The sequence below is a fragment of the Hyla sarda genome, chromosome 11, assembly GCF_029499605.1.
Source record: "Hyla sarda isolate aHylSar1 chromosome 11, aHylSar1.hap1, whole genome shotgun sequence".
NCBI classification, from domain to species: domain Eukaryota; kingdom Metazoa; phylum Chordata; class Amphibia; order Anura; family Hylidae; genus Hyla; species Hyla sarda.
Window position 1 is genome coordinate 25,631,179 of NC_079199.1, and position 17,202 is coordinate 25,648,380.

The window sequence follows — 17,202 nt, forward strand, 5'->3', positions numbered from 1 at the left end:
ATATGGAGTAGTTTGGAGGGTTCCAATGTGTATATGGAGTAGTTTGGAGGGTTCCAATGTGTATATGGAGTGGTCTGGAGGGTTCTAATGTGTATATGGAGTAGTTTGGAGGGTTCCAATGTGTATATGGAGTAGTTTGGAGGGTTCCAATGTGTATATGGAGTAGTTTGGAGGGTTCCAATGTGTATATGGAGTAGTTTGGAGGGTTCCAATGTGTATATGGAGTGGTTTGGAGGGTTCCAATGTGTATATGGAGTAGTTTGGAGGGTTCCAATGTGTATATGGAGTAGTTTGGAGGGTTCCAATGCGTATATGGAGTGGTTTGGAGGGTTCCAGTGTGTATATGGAGTAGTTTGGAGGGTTCCAATGTGTATATGGAGTAGTTTGGAGGGTTCCAATGTGTATATGGAGTGGTTTGGAGGGTTTGACCGCTGGGACCCCCCGCGACCTCCTGTGACTCCGGCTCTCTCATAGAGATGAATGAAGGGCACTTGCCAACCCCCGCTTCGCGCTCTTTTCTTCTTTTGCTTAGGTGTGAGAAGATCACAGGTTTCTGGTCTATTGTGATTACTTTGTTGCCCATGTAAGTATAAAATATGTTTCGAGTGCCAGCTTTGGCTTCTTTTATGTCATTTATTTGTATATATTTTCCAAGTCATTCAGATCAGTTGAGGGTTTTATTATAGACCTTCACCAGGGCTAAATGCCTGAAGAAATCAATACTGCATGTCCCGGTGTCGGGCGATACAAATCCCAGATCCGGGCTGCAAAATTTCGTTCTGCGGGCAAGGAGTTTGAGACCCCTGCTTTACATGAATTGCTGCTCATGCCTTCCTCCTACAAATAGACAATTACTCAGGCCCACCCTCTCTCAGCCAGGTCTCCATGCTCCCTTTACCCCATATTCCCCATACATAGATCCATATTGGAAACCACACAGTTGTGTGCAAATTGTGAGTTTTTTTTTGTGGTATCGCAAATCAAAGCAAATTGCAGAAATATGCCTGCCTTCAGGGGCACAATGTGCAGTGCACAAGGTGAAGTCATGATACAGAGAATAAACACTGGTGTGCGGTATGTGAGCGACTGCTAAAGTCCAAGTGTAACATCAACCTCTGCGCCCCCTATAAATATACTGCTGTAGAAATATTTAGGTTTGCCCATCGTAAAAGGTATTTGTTATAGGTGTTCACGAGTATGCTTTTAGAGCAGTGGTCTCTAAACTATGCACCTCAAGATGTTGCAAAACTACAACTCCCGTTGGCTGTCTGGGCATGTTGGGATTTGTAGGCATGTTGGGATTTGTAGTTTTGCAGACTAAGACTATGTTTACATGGTGGAATTTCTGCAAAGATTGCTAAACGGTATTACGGAATTCCCTTGGAGTTCCGGTAGAATTTCTGTGTTCTGAGAATGCAGAATTCCGCCAAAATTCAAGCCCCATTGACTTCAATAGGATTCCGCAGCAGAATTTTGAAAAATATTACACTGGGCTTATATTTTTACCGGATGCGGAAAGCAGAATTTCTGTGGCTGAAGTGGATGAGTGTGACTGCGCAATTCCATTAAAATCAATGGGCAGTAAATTTTGGTGGAATTTCCTCCGTGTGGACATGGCCTAACAGTTTGGAGACTACTGCATAGGGCAGTGGTCTTCAACCAGCGGACCTCCAGATGTTGCAAAACTACAACTCCCAGCATGCCCGGACAGCCGTTGGCTGTCCGGGCATGCTGGGAGTTGTAGTTTTGCAACATCTGGAGGTCCGCTGGTTGAAGACCACTGGTATAGGGTATGCTCTGAGTTCTGGAGCGCACCCTAATGTTCAGTAATGGAAGTTACAGTTTGGCTAGGAACAGGTTCTACAATGAAAATGCAAATTCAATTCATTCATGAATTCCCAATTAATCTACGCAGGTTAAATAAACAGCATTCGCTTTCCATTTGACATGGTTCCAAAGGTTCTGGAATAAATGATCACCCTTCTACGGCCTATAAATACACGCATCAATGGCATTTCAGCCCACATGATCGCAGGCACAAAGGACTACTTTCCAATTCTTCTCCTATGAAGAGAAGTGGAAATAAGGTTTGTGCCATTCAGCAAATCCAACCCATTTCCTGTCCTCTTTAGGGTCCACAAAAAATAAGATCAAACAATTCCGGACTATTAACGTATGAAGGTTGGAACAATTTTCGAGCCTTGATTCAACCAGCGATTCTTTTTGCAATGATTATTAAATATAGTCTTGCAACATAATAACAAAGACTTTTTTTTTAAAATTAAATACCGCTTGCGCTAATCAATGTCTATCAACTCCCTCGCAAGTGTCTGAGAATTACAGGTCTGTGAATAAAGGGAGGGATCGGCGCCAAACAAAGTCAGGAGAAAGGGAGCTTAGTATTGAGAATCAGCCCGACCGGTATGGGAGGAAGGATGAAGCCGGCTCTGAAGGTGAGGGTGAGAGAGCGAATGGACGTGGAGAGAATATGTGAATGATGGGGGGACGTGAATGGGTTATGTTTATATGAGTGTATGATCAGCGAATCTGAGGAGCCCATTCCAGATTATATTCTTACTTATAATAATTAAAGGGGTATTCCAGGAAAAAAACTTTTTTTTAATATATGGAGCAAAAGACTTGATGTCCAGCGAGGTAGGATGCAAAACAGGATTTCTTTATTGAGGACACATGGTCAGCACGTAAAACCAACGCGTTTCGGGTCAGACAGGACCCTTAACCCTTAATCATGATGCCATGATTAAGGGTGCTGTCTGACCCGAAACGTGTTGGTTTTACGTGCTGACCATGTGTCCTCAATAAAGGAATCCTGTTTTGCATCCTACCTCGCTGGACATCAAGTCTTTTGCTCCTAGTATTAGGCCAGAGGCACTGCCGGCCAGTCTGCGCTGAGTGTGGGGATTGCAGTGGAGGTGAGCCGTCTTGTTCATTTGAACTTTTTTAATATATCAACTGGCTCCAGAAAGTCGAACAGATTTGTAAATTACTTGTATTAAAAAAATCTTAATCCTTTCAGTACTTATGAGCTTCTGAAGTTAAGGTTGTTCTTTTCTGTCTAAATCCTCTCTGATGACACCTGCCTCGGGAAACGCCCAGTTTAGAAGCAAATCCCCATAGCAAACCTCTTCTAAACTGGGCGTTTCCTGAGACAGGTGTCATCAGAGAGGATTTAGACAGAAAAGAACAACCTTAACTTCAGAAGCTCATAAGTACTGAAAGGATTAAGAGTTTTAATAGAAGTAATTTACAGATTTGTAAAAAAAAGGAAAATGTGTGCAGCTCACAAATCAAAAATCCGAGGATATGGTTGGTTATATGCCGAAACCCCAACGGCCGGGAATAAAATATATAAAGAATATATAACCAATCCTTCTAGGATTTTACCCCTAAAGGGTACACAATGAATTCCAAATTAATATAGAGATGCTTCAATTGATATAAATTTTATTATACATATATAAAACAATTATATAAAATTACTCTAATCCTGGCACAGATATATTAACGGTGAATATTCCAATGGGCCCTAGTGGTATATTCACCGTTAATATATCTGTGCCAGGATTAGAGTAATTTTATATAATTGTTTTATATATGTATAATAAAATTTATATCAATTGAAGCATCTCTATATTAATTTGGAATTCATTGTGTACCCTTTAGGGGTAAAATCCTAGAAGGATTGGTTATATATTCTTTATATATTAATTTAAAAATCTGTTTAACTTTCTGGAGCCAGTTGATATATATAAAAAAGTTTTTTTCCTGGAATACCCCTTTAAAGGAGAACTCCATACAAAACTAATTTATCCCCTATCCACAGGATAGGTGATAAGTACGCGATCGATGGGGGTCTGACCACCCCCTCGATCTCTGAAACGGGACCCAGCTCTCAGTGATGACCGCATGCTGCAGACTGGACACGCTCCATTAATTTCAATGGGAGCACACCGGCGCTCCCATAGAAATGGATAGAGCGTATGCCGTCTACCGGAAGGAAGACAACACGCACTCCTCACTGACAACCGGGGGTCCCGTACCGGAGATCGCGGGGATTCTGATGAGCTACTTATCCCCTATCCTGTGGATAGGGAACAAGTTAGTTTTGGCTGGAGTTCTCCTTTAGGCAGCAATAGATAAGAAATAGAAATTGTTTGTAAATAATTCCCATGTTTTGGCAAATATTTAATATTTGGATTATAGAATGAGAAACAGAGTAAATGATTTGTGCTTTCAAGTCATTAGAATTAGTGTCAGACAGATGTTAAAAAGTAGTAAACTTGTTTAGACCATTACAAAAAATTTGGAGGATCTGTCATTTTTACTGAAATAGTCTGGACAGCCACAGGATCCATTAGCAGTGGTCTTTAGCAGTGTTCCTGAAGTGCAGTGCTCCGGGACCCTCAGCATGTTACGTTTCCTGGCTTCTTAAAGCGCCAGCATCTTTTAGAACAACTTTTGACATGTTACCCAGACATGTCAAAAGTTTTAGATCGCCTCGGGTCTTAGTCCCACTTCTATTTATATAAGTATCTATCTACTGTAATTATTGTACATCGGCTATTGTCACAAGTGTTCTTCCAACAATATATCCAGATCATAATCTTAAATAGGCACTGTCATTAAAATTATCTTTTGCATATGATACAGCAGATAAAATAAATAATATTTGTAATTTATTCACTGTAAAAAAAAATTCTTATGTCATTTTCATGGTCTTATAAGTCTGGCCACTAGGGGATCTCCCTTCCGGTCCAGACTGCATTCCGTCTGCTCAAAAGCACAGATTTTAGTCTCCTGGCAGGAGACCAAACTCAGGAAGTGCGGTCTGGCCATAGGCAGTGAATAGCACTCGCTCTCTGCCTGTGTATGAAATAGGAAAGGCGAGTGCTATTCCCTGCCTATGGTCAGACAGAACTTCCTGAGTTTGGTCTTCTGCCAGAAGACTGAAATCTGTGCTTTTGAGCAGACGGAATGTGGTTTGGACCAGAAGAGAGACCCCTAGTGGCCAGATTTATAAGGCCATGATAGTGACATAAAAAGCCATTTTTTTACAGGGAGTAAATTACAAATTTGATCTACTTTACCTGCTTTATTATATATATATAAAAAAATTATAATAATTTTAATGACAGTGCCCATTTAAGAATAAAGGGGTATTCCGGACATCTTATCCCCTATCCAAAGACTATGGGATAAGATGTCTGATGCGGGTGCTGCATGGAGATCGCGGGGGTCCAAGTGGCGGGCCCCCCGCGATCTCCATGCAGCACCCGCATTCTATGTGAGGCTGCTGCTCCAGTCTCAGAAACCTCTGTGTTTTCGGGACTAGAGATGTGATGTCACACCATGCCCCTTCTTGGCGTCACGCAACGCCCCCTCCATTCATGTCTATGGGAGGGGGCATGACGGCCACCACGCCCCCTCAAATAGACAATGGAGGGGGCGTGGTGTCACAAAGGGGCATGGCGTGACGTCCCCAGTCCCAGCGGCGGGCCCCTTGAGATCAGACATCTTATCACCTATCCTTTGAAACCCGATCTGTTCATAGCATGGTCTAAATCAGCTGTTGCAAAACTACAACTTCCAGCATGCCCATACAGCCATTGGTATGTTATAGATATTGATATATAGTTTTGTAGGAAAAGATGCAGTAGAACTAATAATTTATTGATTTTGGTTTCTGCTCATTCTGGGTTCAGGAATTTAGTGGGTGGTCCGAGTCAGTGACTGCATGTGTATATAGAAATAACTGTCAATCAATGATTAGAACCACCCACTGGACTCCTAAGCCCACAATGAGTAGAGATATAAAGTATAATTTTTTAAAAATCAGCTGTTTTTTTATCCCGGATAACGCTTTTTAAAACGTGCCTGTCATTTCAGGTGACTTTTTTTTAGGCTATGCTACTGTCACGACTCGGCTGGCTGGAGGTGGATCCTCTGTGCCAGAGAGGGATTGGCGTGGACCGTGCTGGTGGACCGGTTCTAAGTTGCTACTGGTATTCACCAGAGCCCGCCGCAAAGCGGGATGGTCTTACAGCGGCGGTAGCAACCAGGTCGTATCCACCAGCAACGGCTCAACCTCTCTGACTGCTGAAGATAGGCGCGGTACAAGGGAGAAGACAAGAGCAAGGTCGGACGTAGCAGAAGGTCGGGGCAGGCAGCAAGGATCGTAGTCAGGGTCAACGGCAGGAGGTCTGGAACACAGGCTAGGAACACACAAGGGAACGCTTTCACTGGCACAATGGCAACAAGATCCGGCGAGGGAGTGCAGGGGAAGTGAGGTATAAGTAGGGAGTGCACAGGTGAGAATACTGATTAGGCCTGCTGCGCCAATCAGTGGCGCAGCGGCCCTTTAAATGGCAGAGACCCGGCGCGCGCGCGCCCTAAGGAGCGGGGCCGCGCGCGCCGGGACAACACAAACGGGGAACGGGTCAGGTACGGGAGCCGAGATGCGCATCGCGAGCGGGCGCGTCCCGCATCGCGAATCGCATCCCGGCTGGGAGTAATATCGCAGCGCACCCGGTCAGCAGGTCTGACCGGGGCGCTGCGAATGAGAGAACGCTGCGAGCGCTCCGGGGAGGAGCGGGGACCCGGAGCGCTCGGCGTAACAGCTACCCTGTGTGTGTACATGAGGAGAAGCACTATTTCTGGCCATTGTATAATTTGTATGTGGTATTTTTCAGCAGATCTTTGCTCACATACATGGAAAAGTTGGGCTGATTTCCAATGAACACTCTCAGAATCAAAAACCTTTTATATGTATCTTTGCAAAACAGTAACAGCGCCTATTTAAGAGTACTGCAGCACTAGACACTTATCCCCTATACACAGGGTCTGACCGCTGGGACCCGGACCCCCCCCCCCCCCCAATCTCCCATCCGGGGACCCATCTTTGCTGCAGCTCTGCGCAGGTCAATTGCACGCCCTCTCCATACAGCTCTATGGGAGAGGCGGGATGCCATCTCCCATAGAGATACATCGAGGGGGCGTATCGGCCACGGCGTCATGCTGCGGTCGACATGCCTCCTGCATGGGAGAGCCGCGGACAGGAGATCACGTGGGTCCCAGAGTTCGCACCCCCCGCGATCAGGCATTTATAAAGTATCTATGGCTGCAGATTTTTAAATTTCTACCAAGCATGTGCTACAAGAAAGCTTAGGGGCAATACTATTCAATAAAGGACATGAACATTACAATTGTTTGTGTGTTCTTCCTTTAGTTAGATTGTATTTGTCTGTAATTGTGACTTACCAATCAGAGCACATTTTATTAGTAATCGATGCAGAAATGTAGGTCATGCTAAAGGGCTTATTTACTTTTTTCTTGTGCTGTATGTGCAAAGCCTAGCTTGATCTAGGCCAATTAACCTCAGATTGTGGGGTGCCGATAGGTGGTCATTGCACCCGGGTGCCTAGTAAACGCCAGAGACAGAGTGCCAAAGGACAACTGTAAAATTACAATACAATGCTATACAAAAGTACTACAGTGTATTGTACCAGTAATTGTATGTTCATGTCCCCTAGCTGGACTAAAAAAAATAAATAATAATAATAATGTTTTTTTAAATCTAAACAATATATAAAGATCAAAATACCAAAAAAATATAAGCTAAGCTGGTATGGCCACATTTAGAAATGTCAGAACTAGTAAAAGATCATGCCATTATCCCATAGTCAACAATAAAAAATAACACGCTATCAATGTTGCTCAACCAGTGTGCCTCCAGCTGTGGCAAAACTACAACTCCCAGCATGCCTGGAAAGCCGTTGGTCCATGAGCAATACAATTGTTTGTGTGTTCTTAGTTTAGTTGATTGTGTTTGTCTATAATCGCCACTTATAACAATCAGGTCACATTTTATAAGTAATCAATGTAGAAATGTAGGTGTAGGTGTAGTGCTAAAGGGTATGTTTACTTTTTTTTTCTTGTGCCGTAACTGTATAGCTTACACCTGCTGTAATCCCTAGCTGTGATCCAGGCCAATTAAGCTCAGATTGTGGGGTGCTGACTGGTGGTCATCTGGGTGCCTAGTAAAGGCCAGAGTATAATAGGAGAACTGTAAAATTACAATACAATGCAATACAAAAGTACTACAGTGTATCGTACCAGTAACTGTATGTTCGAGTACCCTAGCTGGACTAAAATAAAAAATAATAATAATGTTTTATAAAACCTAAAAAATATTTTAAGATCAAAATACCCAAAAAATATAAGCTAAGTTGGTTTCGCCACATTTGGAAATATCAGAACTAGTAAAATTTCATGCTGGGCATAATGGCAGTTGTAGTTTTGCAACAGCTGGAGATTCTAAGAGCCGAGGAACGTGCTCTCTAATCACCCAAACCTGATGGCCACACACACCTCCCCTAGACCGCCAGGAGGGACACCCAGAAGGGCTACCGCATCCTGACAAATCCAGTGGACACACAAAACGGAAAAAGTGATACAGTGAGACAAAAAATAAATAAATAAGTGAATGTGCGTAGATATGCTGCCCGGACATCCGGTCGGATCTATAAAAATGTCTCTGATCCTAGCCAGAAGGCCGGGAATCAAGAGGTGAGTGCCACAAAGGTGAAGAGATCATGGTGCCCGTGCTTCAACTCAGTGAGCCAATACACCCAGTGAGTTTCGGCACCTCGGGGTCACCAGTCCCCGAGGCACTAAAGTACCTCGGCTCTAGACCCTCTCAGCCTCATGGCGACATCCGGAGGTAACAGGTCACATCGGGGCAGCCGTCGAGCTGATTCCTCAGAACCAGGGCATATGGAATTACCCTAGGGGCAGATGGCATGAAACCCTTGTGTTCGTGACGCCAGTGCATGGTTTATCCTCTACACCACCTAAAGAGACCTTAGGGCCTGCTGGGACTTATGGTGGACTTTGACAATTTGGATGCAGGCCACACTGACTGAAGACAGATTGACTTGAACTGACTTGACTATGGCAGACTATGACTGACTTCACCCTTTCTGTAGTTTACCAGGCTTTGACTTTACCTGTGGGGCAATGGGCTTGAGAATCCGTGGCTGCCTGATTGACTTTAGGAAAGACACACTCTGACAGGACTTGAATTTACTGCAACTCAGCTAAGCAGAAAGAGCATAAAAGAAAGAGCAGAGGCTCCACCCAGGGCTTATATGGGGGAGATTAGGAGGGGTCCAATAGGTCACTCTTAGGTCACATGGTCACTGATGCCTCACTGGGTTACAATCACATGACAACAGGTCTTAAAGCTATAACACATTTTATGTACATTATATGGTATAACATAGGCATTTAAGGGAGTAGGTAGAACACAAGTGCAGGGGTGAGGGGGCAGGGGTCACTGTATGTAGGCTGCTGGACAGGGCAGCTAGCGTACAGGGGTGCAACTCCTGTACTGGGCCACCACACATTGCTGTTGAAAACATAAATAAAGTTGTAGGTAAATTGTATATTTAATGCTAGAATAGATGATTATCAGGGCTACTCTGAGTCATATCGTACAGTACATCCCAATGGCCATTTAACACTATTAAGAAATTGCAGGCGCAGATGATTGCTTATCAATTGTTACCAGCGCTTCCTGTGGTTGAATACAGCTTCATTATCATATGTGACCGGCATATTACATGCATAGAGTACAAAGGACCATAATGGATCCCGCAGAGACTAATAAAACTGTGGTTAGCTTGTTTCCACAATGTAACAGATATAAAGTGCTTAGCAGCCTAATATTTACTTCATATCGGTTTATTAACAAGCCCCTTACCTGGCATCATTGATATAGTAGTCTCTTTCCTGGTCTCTGCTTAGTTAAAAGGGTACTCCAACTTCAGAAGAAAAATAATGCTGCGGAAGCATATAGCATCGCTTACATGTCTGTTCCAAGTCATCACCAAATATCCATATGTTTTGTGGCTATAGAATCCCCCTCTCCCCTAACCTGCTCCTCTGCCCTGTCTACCTTTTTTTATGAAGTTTATTAGAAAGGTTAATGTTTTGCCAATATATTGAGTTATAATGCGGGTGAATAGCTGTAAAAAGAGGGGTTACTTACATATTTAAGTAAAGTATTTCCTGAGTTATGCTTGTTACTGATATTGTGGTGTCCCGGTACAAGACCTTGTCCTGTTCTTGTCTTAAGTCCCCTCAGGAAGAGTCCCTGCAGTCCATAGGGCTCTCCTGCAGGGCTTCACCCCTTACTCATCAGTTCTTGCTACATATAAATTCATTGTAAGTGTATTGTACATATTGTTCAGTATGTATAAAGCTTGTACAAATGTATAAAATGTATAGGACGTTCCTGGGTCATGTGATCCACTGTCATGTGATGTACCCAGAGTTCCCTGGGAACAGGACCTCCAGGCTTGACAACCAATGGGATTAGTCCAGCCCCCCTAGTATATAAGGGGCTGTAGTCTGTAAATTCACTCTCTTAGTTCCTGGATTTCAGCAAAGCACAATCAGCATATACTACTAAATTCATCTCATCTAGGCCAAAGCCTAAGAAACCTGCAGCCACTTCAAAACGTGAGTTATCAAGCTCTGTCTACAATTCTAGTGACTACTACTCAACTCAAACATACACAGTGGCCTGCATAAATCTCAATACTACAAGTCCCAGCAAGCCTGTGAGGTATCATGCATCCCGGTTGCCTCTAAAGAAACTGCATAACTGTAAAGACTGTTTTATAAGAAGTTTAAGTAAAAGTTCCAGTTAGGGTGGGTTCACACCACGATTTTCTATACAGTTTTTGGATACAGTTTAAAAAATACAAAAAAAAACAAAACGTATGCAACTGTACATAAAACCGTGGCCATAGACTTTCCATTCAAAACCGTATGCACCATAATGTATACGGTTGTCTCCATTTTTCACACCACACGTTTTTTACTTTTTTTTTTCTGGACAGAAAACCGTGGCCTACCACGGTTTTTGGTCCAGGTGAAAAACCGTACAGACCCGTATACGTTTTTTTTTTTTTAACATGGGAGTCAATGGGAACCGTACAGAACTGTATGTGTGTACAGTTCCATCCAGTTTTTACCATACGGTTTTTGACTTTGCACAGTTTTTTTTTCTTGGAATTTCAATCAAACAAGTGAAACTTTATTCATAATGGAGTGAAAAGTTCAAAACGTATGCAGTTTTTTTTTCTTAAAAAAACGGATACAACCGGACATCACTTTTCAAACCGTATACGGTTTTCAACCGTATACAGATAAAACTTTGTACACACGTTTTGATACAGTTTAGTCAGGTTTCTGGGTTGGAAAACAACCACATCCTGGCGTCACGACAAATCAGGGGTTAATAACACCTTGCCACACAGGGTTAATACCACTAGACCCTGCTACACCGTTGCATCACCCCAGGTCACCACAATATCATTTCCATTGCGCTCTTTTTTTATAACGACAGCTACGCTTAATGCAGAATCCTCACCTGAGAAAAACAAATACACGTCAGGGCAGATTCCCCATCCAGGTAAGATTAGTCACAGGCACAAAGAAACGAAAGTAAAATCAAAATGAGTGAGTTTACACTGGGAGGGGGGTTGATTTATCCAAGGTGGAAAAGAAATGGAGAATGCAGCAGTCACATTTAGGCAGGACAAAAGATGTCCAGGCATGCTGGGAGTTGTAGTTATGCAACAGCTGGAGACACACTGTTTGGAAAACACTACTTTTGGGAAACGTACTAACTATATACAATCCTTTACTGTCCCCTAAAAATAAAGGGAAATCTTTGATAAGGGTTGTCCAGTGGATAAGCTGGAAAAAAAAAATGTAAAAAAAATTCATACTCACCTGCTGTGATCCCCTGCCGCCGTGATTCTGACGGAGATCAGTCACCTGGTTCCCTTTTGAACACAAGGAATTGTCTGCTCAGCCAATCAGTGACTACGATGGTGACATAGCTCTGCCAGTTATTGGCTGAATAGACACTTCTTGGTGTCAAGAGGTGACCGGAAAGTAGTGACGAGTGGAGACTGGTGCACTGGCAGGACTGTAATGTCAGTTGATCGCTGCAGGTGAGTATGGATTAAAAAAAAATAAAAATAAAAGATATTTAAAGCTTTACTGTGATCACTTTTGAACAATAAAGAGAAATAATGGACAACCTCTTTACATATACTTACCACTGCTGTTCCCCTGCCTCCGCTTGTTGGATCCGCCTCTCATGCATGGTTGTGTGAATAATTTCAGTGCATAGTGATCACACTTTATCAGACCACACCAGTCACCTGTGGACAGACAATTATTTTTACACCTAAATGCTCTCAGGCAGGGGTAAAAACAAGAAAACAATGTATACTCCTCTACCCTTGCCGTGGTGCAGCACTGCCTATTCTTGGCCTCTATAAAGGAAAGGGTCTAGGGCAGGGGTCTTCAACCTGCGGACTTCCAGATGTTGCAAAACTACAACTCCCAGCATGCCCGGACAGCCAACGGCTGTCCGGGCATGCTGGGAGTTGTAGTTTTGCAACATCTGGAGGTCCGCAGGTTGAAGACCACTGGTCTAGGGGATCGGGGGCAGGTGCGTACAAATTCCCTCTTTATGCCCCTGCACATTAATAATGCCTCTCTGTGGCCCCCACATATTAATTATGCCTCTTTTTGTCAATGAGAACAAAAACTGAATGGGGGAGATTTATCAAAACCTGTGCAGAGGAAGAGTGGTGCAGTTGCCCATAGCAACCAATCAGATCGCTTCTTTCATTTTCCACAGGCCTCTAAAGAGGCCTGTGGAAAATGAAAGAAGCAATCTGATTGGTTGCTATGGGCAACTGCACCACTCTTCCTCTGCACAGGTTTTGATAAATCTCCCCAAATATAACCACCAGTAATGATGCTTCCTTAGTGCCACCCACAATAATGATGACCCCCTTAGTGTCCCCAATAGTAATGATGTCCCATTACTGCCCCCTACAATAGTGATTCCCCCTTTGTGCCTCCCCACAGTAGCAATGCCCACTTAGGGCTCTCCAACAGCAGTGATGCCCCCTTATTGTGTCTCCCACAATAGTGACACCCCTTAGTGTCCCCCCACCACAGTAGTGATGTTCCTTCAGCCTCTTTTTACAGAAATAATGAGGAGCTGATTCTATTCAGGTTTGTTCTCCAGAGCGACTTTCTCCCCAACTTAACATCATTGGTAAATGCTTTGGATTATTGACACAATGTATGCAGTGTATCCTTAAGGGGGGGTCATCCCGAGATTAAAAGTTCTCCCTTATCTACAGGGATGGCATATGACTAGCTGATCGGTGACGTTCTGACCGATTACAATATAACCCCGATCTCCAAACTGTGGAGCTCCAGCTGTTGCAAAACTACAACTCCCAGCATGCCCGGACAGCCAATGGCTGTCCAGGCATACTGGGAGTTGTTGTTTTGCAACGTAGGTCTGCACTTTAAGGGTACATTCCCACACGGCGTATTTGCTGCGTATTTGCTGCTGCGTATTTTATTTTCTCTGCTGAAGTCAATGGGTAGGAAAATACGCAGCACCAAATACGCAGCAAAATACGCCGTGTGGGAACGTACCCTAAATTGAAATGTCCCCATATTAATACAGTGGTCCCTCAACATATGATATTAATTGGTTCCAGGAGAACCATCATATGTTGAAACCATCATATGTCGAGAACATATGTCTATGTAAAAATGGTAATTGGTTCTGGGGCCTCGGAACCATTGTATGTTGAATACATCTCTCTATGGGAAACTGCCAATTGGTTCTGGGATGACCATTGTATGTGGAGTTTATGGGGAGTGTTTAACAAACCAGGGTGCCTCCAGCTGTTGCACAACTACAACTCCCAGCATGCATGTACAGCCATTGACTGTCTGGGCATGCTGGGAGTTATAGTTTTGCAACAGCTGGAGGCACACTGATAGGGAAACATTGATGTATGGGGTGTATAGTGAGTATATGTATTGTATGTGATGTGTGACATCGCATACAGTACTGTACAGTTCTTTAAATACCTTCAGGGGGGACAGAATGTCCTCCATTACCATCCTGCCGACTACAGCTCTATAGGAAAGGAAGGGGAGGGCAGCCAGCAGCTCATTGGATGCCTGCAGCAAGATGCTGCAGGCTATTGGCTATGGCTGCACTGGGGGGGCTTACACGGAGCTCACAGTGGAAGCCTGCGTGAGTTAGCAGGACAGCATGTGAGGAACAGGAGGCAGAACGGGGCACACGGGGCACATTAAACAACTGTCAGATGGTGAAGTTGTCAGCGCTGTCAGATAGCTGTTTGTACGATGGCCCCGACACACAGCAGCATCATATGTCGAGGCTGCCTTCAACATACGATGGGCTCTGAGAGGCCATCATATGTTGAAATGATCATATGTCGAGGCCATCATAAGTCGAGGGGTCACTGTACTGGTATTGGTGGCGATACTAGACAAGTACTTTACCCATCCTTAATATTGTGTGGCTTGCAGAAGGTCCTGCACCACTAACAGGGCGGAGGATGCAGAGGCCTCAGCAAGGGAATGGAGGGAAGGTGGGTGTGATTTTTATTATTTTCTCTTGGAGGGGACTTCTTAATGGGGGCATCTACCTGATAGGAGGTTGCCTACTTGCCTAACTTCTCGAGGCTTTTACCTAAAAGGGGAGGGTCCCCTATCTACTGGGGGCTTCTACCTAATAGAGGGATTCACTACCTACCTACTGGGAGCTTGTACCTAATTGGGGGATTCCCTACCTACCTACTGGGGGCTTTTACCTAAAAGGGGGATTCCCTACTTGCTTATATTCTGAGTGGCTTCTACATAAAAGGGAGGGTTTCCTATGTACTGTGGGATTCTACCTAATAGAGGGGATTCCCTACCTACCTATTGGGGGCTTCTACCTAATAAGGGAGATTCCCTACCTACTGGAGGATTCTACCTAATAGGGGGGATTCCGTAATTACCTACTGGGGTTTCTACCTATTAGGGGTGGATTCCCTACCTAACTACTGGGGGTATATCTTAATTAGGGGGCATAGGGGGAAAGGGGCATTCCCTACCTATTGGGGCTACCTACTGGGGGCTTCTACCTAATACGGGGGATTCCCTAACTACCTACTGGGGGCTTCTACCTAATAAGGGGGATTCCCTACCTACTGGAGGATTCTACCTAATAGGGGGAATTCCCTAATTACCTACTGGGGTTTCTACCTATTAGGGGTGGATTCCCTACCTAACTACTGGGGGTATATCTTAATTAGGGGGCATAGGGGGAAAGGGGCATTCCCTACCTATTGGGGCTTTTATCAAATAGAGATATTCCCTACTTGCTTATATATCTTGTGAGGGGCTTCTACCTAATACAGGGGATTCCCTAACTACCTGCTAGGGGCTTCTACATAATAAGGGAAATTCCCTACCTACTGGAGGAATCTACCTAATAGGGGGTGGATTCCCTACCTAACTACTAGTGATGAGCGGCAAAGGCAATATTCAAATTTGCGATATGTCACGAATATATGTACGAATATTCGTCCTATATTCGCATATTCACTATGGGGGACATTTATCAAAGCATTTAGTAGGTTTTTTTTGCTTAAAATTGTTGCAAAAAAGTCGCACTTGCGACAACTCTCTTTTTCTGCAACTTTTTGCTTGTTTAGTGTCCTAAGCAAAAATTAAAAATCTTTCTTACCAAAGCAAAAAGTGATTTTTGACTTGTAGTGGTCAGAGATTTATCAAGTGCGAAAGTCGCAAAAAAGTCGCATTACATGAAAAAAAAACTACTAAATTTACTCCAACTCAGACATGGAGCAGAAAAAGCCACTACCAAAGCAAAAAAAGAAAAAGTGCTTAAGTGAAAGAAATTTATACACAAGCTTAAAGCAGTTGATAAATAAGTTGCACATAAGCAAAAAAAATTGTAAGAAAAAAATAACAAAAAAAGGAATATATAAGCAAACATTGATAAATGTCCCCCTATGTTCGTTCTCTTTTTTTTCATGCAAAAATTCGTAATGAAATTTACATAGTGCAAAATTCACCTAAAAGAAGGGAGGGATCAGTGTCCTCTGGAAGTGCCGATATTCGCGAATATTTGCATATTCGAAGAAAATATATATATTAATCGGTTCCAGGACGACCATTGTATGTTGAAACCATTGTATGTTGAGACCATAACTCTATGGCAAACTGGTAATTGGTTCTGAAGCCACCAAAATGTCATCCAAAAATAGGAAAAAGTGAGGATTAAAGAAAAATAAGTAGATAACTAATATAGATAAAGCAAATCCTTACATATAAAAGTAAGAAAGATCTGCTGGGAGCTGCAAATCACTGTCTTATGTCCGGGCATGGCCAAAGGCTGTCCGGGCATGCTGGGAGTTGTAGTTTTTCAACAGCTGGGGGCACCCTGCTTGCTAAAACACTGGTCTATGAAGAGGACAGGAGCTTCTTCGGGGTCCTGTACAGTACACAAAGTGTCCCAAAAAAGTAACAAGGAGCCGCCCTCACCCGGTGTCCAAAGGAGCAGCTAACCCTGGTACAGGTAAAGAGTACAGAACATGCAATACCTCCCTGTACTGTAGGGGGCGCTACCAGACACCAGTCAGTGCATACACTTCAGTAATACAGGGGTTTTACCAGTGAATGCCCATTCTGATTGGTCGGTTCTTCCAGCCATTGACACGTTTCACAGATCTGGACTGTCTGTAGCATTGTATGTTGAGTCTGGTTTCAACTTACAATGGTCCAGAAAAGACCATTGTATGTTGAAACTATTGTATGTTGAGGCCATTGTAAGTTGAGGGATCACTGTATAGAGCAGTGTTTCCCAACCAATTTAACTTTCTCGCGCCAGTTGATGAAAAAATAATAATAATAATAAAAAAATAATGTTTTCCAGCGGAGTATCCCTTTAAGTATGAAAATACATAAATATATACAATTAAAAAAATATATAAAAATAAATAATACCTGCAGCATGAATAAAACTATGGAGTGATGCAGCGTTCCTTTATAAAAATAAACAATGAATAAAAAAGGGGGAATTATTTACTGTCATGACCGTATTATGTATGTACACATGATATAAAATACTGCATTATATCAGTGTTTCCCAACCAGGGTGCCTCCAGCTGTTGCAAAACTACAACTCCCAGCATGCCCAGACAGGCTTTGGCTGTCCGGGCATGCAGGGAGTTGTAGTTTTGCAACAGC

At 43.4% G+C, this 17,202-nt stretch overlaps 1 protein-coding gene and 1 long non-coding RNA gene across 4 annotated transcripts in view; one reads left to right on the top strand and one right to left on the bottom strand.

Moving 5' to 3' along the window:
- Positions 1-12,265, bottom strand: part of LOC130295974 (uncharacterized) — a 45,903-nt gene extending 33,638 nt beyond the window's left edge. The window contains exon 1 of the long non-coding RNA XR_008849080.1: positions 12,156-12,265. This is a non-coding gene — a long non-coding RNA (uncharacterized LOC130295974). The remainder of the gene's footprint in view (positions 1-12,155) is intronic.
- The window catches only part of PRKD1 (protein kinase D1), a 170,244-nt gene continuing 163,456 nt past the window's right edge, over positions 10,415-17,202 (top strand). For 2 of the 3 annotated variants that reach the window (XM_056547343.1, XM_056547344.1), the window contains exon 1: positions 12,821-13,128. The gene's annotated coding sequence lies outside the window, so the exon portion shown is untranslated. Of the gene's footprint in view, positions 10,543-12,820; positions 13,129-17,202 lie in introns of those variants that run through there. The other variant, XM_056547347.1, reaches the window with a different exon arrangement.